Source organism: Arvicola amphibius, chromosome 6 (genome assembly GCF_903992535.2).
Source record: "Arvicola amphibius chromosome 6, mArvAmp1.2, whole genome shotgun sequence".
In the NCBI taxonomy this organism is placed as follows: Eukaryota; Metazoa; Chordata; class Mammalia; order Rodentia; family Cricetidae; genus Arvicola; species Arvicola amphibius.
The window spans coordinates 102,680,486-102,682,710 of record NC_052052.2 but is presented as its reverse complement, the minus strand read 5'-3'; the positions used below and the strand labels follow the sequence as shown (position 1 = coordinate 102,682,710).

The window sequence follows — 2,225 nt, the reverse complement described above, 5'->3', positions numbered from 1 at the left end:
ACAGAGAGCTGCAAGGGGATCTCTGAGTCTGCTCCCTGCTGAACTGGACTCTAAGGTGAACAGGAAAACACCAAATGGGGTAAGGCACTGGGTGAGGGACTTCCCCAGAGACTCAGGAGACTACAAACACCAACTTCAATAGCTATGAGAAACTAGTTATGACTAAAACCAACGTGGAAGAAAGGGACACGACCTTGCTGCTTAAGCTTCCCAACAGGAAGAGATTTGAAATGAGACTCTTGGAAAAGAAATTGCTTGAAGATGAGGTCTATTCTTTCATATCGCCTTGAGCACCACAAATAAAATAGACCTACGCATCTCATTCATAATGATGGTATTTCAGACTCTACCCCATTTAAAAGAGACGTGAGTGTCTGCGTGGGTAGTTATCAGTCAATCTTATACACACAGTTCCTGCCTTCTCATCATTGCTACCTCCGCCTCATCTGTTGCAGGTCTCCAACTTAAGAAGATGTACTTCTGTTTTGTGTTAGACTTCCACATAGGATTTCAGCGGAAAACGTACATAGCTACTTTAGATGTTTTTTTAAATATTTTATGTGCTTGCATGATGCTCCCTAAAGAAAAACACCTTAGAAGGAGAAAGAAATCACCAGTTGAGTTCTTCTTCAGGTCTGGGCCTTTTGATCCTACTGCGTTGCCAAGATGTTGATGTCTAACGAGCTGGCTTTGAACAAGCTGAATGTGAAGGGGAAGCGGGTCGTGATGAGGGTGGACTTCAGTGTTCCTATGAAGAACAACCAGATAGCAAATAACCAAAGGATCAAGGCTGCTGTCCCAAGCATCAAATTCAGCTTGGACAATGGAGCCAAGTCCTTATGAGCCACCTGGGCCAGCTGATGGTGTTCCCATGCCTGACAAGTTCTGTTCATAAAGGATTGTGTGGGCCCAGAAGTCGAGAATGCCTGGGCCGCCCCAGCATCTGGCACTGCTATCCTGCTGGAGAACCTCCACTTTCACGTGGAGGAAGAAGGGAAGGGAAAGGATGCTTCTGGGAACAAGATTAAAGCTGAGCCAGCCAGGATTGATGCTTTCCGAGCCTCACTGTCCAAACTTGGGGATGTCTATGTCAATGATGCTTTTGGTACTGCACACCGAGCCCACAGCTCCATGGGGGGTGTGAATCTGCCACAGAAGGCTGGTGGGTTTTTGAGGAAGAGGGAGCTGAACTACTTTGCCAAAGCTTTGGAGAGTCCTGAGTGACTTCCTGGCTATCTTGGGAGGAGTAAAAGTTGCAGACAAGATCCAGCTGATCAATAATATGCTAAACAAAGTCATGAGATGATCACTGGTGGTGGAATGGCCTTTACCTTTCTCAAGGTGCTCAACAACATGGGGACTGGCACTTCCCTGTGTGATGAAGAAGGAACCAAGAATGTCAAAGATCTTGTGTCTAAAGCTAAGAAAACGGTGTGAAGATTACCTTGCCTGTTGACTTTGTCACTGCTGACACATTTGATGAGAACCCAAGACAGGCCAAGCTGCTGTGGCCTCTGGCATACCTGCCGGCTGGCTGGGCTTGGACTGTGGTCCTGAGAGCAGCAAGAAAGATGCTGAGGCTGTGGCTCCAGCTAAGCAGAGTGTTTGGAGCGGCCCTGGTGGGGGATTTGAATGGGAAGTTTTTGCCAGGGGAACCAAGTCCCTCATGGATTTGGGGCTTGATGCAGCCTTAGATAGCTTCATCGCTATCGTAAGTGGTGGAGACACTGCCACTTCCTGTGCCAAATGCGATACAGAGGATAAAGTCAGCCATGAGAGCACTGGGGGCGGTGCCTGTCTAGAGCTCCTGAAAGGTAAAGTCCTTCCTGGGCTGGATGCTCTTGGCAACCTTTAATATTTTCTTGCCTTTTTGTTCCTGTGCACAGCCTCTAAGTCAACTTAGTGTCTGCATTTGGTGTTAGTGCAAGATTCAGCTAGTGGTAGAGATGCAGCGCCGGGAACCCTTAGACAGTTGCACATCTCAGCTCGTCCTTACTGCGTCGGGATTTGTCTACATCCTTCAAGATCCCATTTAAATCCTGTGTGACTAAAATCCATTGTGCATTCTAGAGTGCATCTATTTATATTCTGCCTGTAAAAGAAAGTGAGCTATAAAAGCTTAGTTATCTCCGAGTGGCCGATGGTTAGCTTCGTCACTGTTCATGACTCGGCATGGAAACACGATGAAATTCCAGCTGTAGGTTTGCAGAAGTGGATGATCTATT

General features: G+C 47.1%; 1 pseudogene; it reads left to right on the top strand.

Annotated features, from left to right (window-relative positions):
• Window positions 1-666: 666 nt before the first annotated feature.
• Window positions 667-1,855, top strand: LOC119817733 (annotated as a pseudogene).
• Window positions 1,856-2,225: the final 370 nt, after the last annotated feature.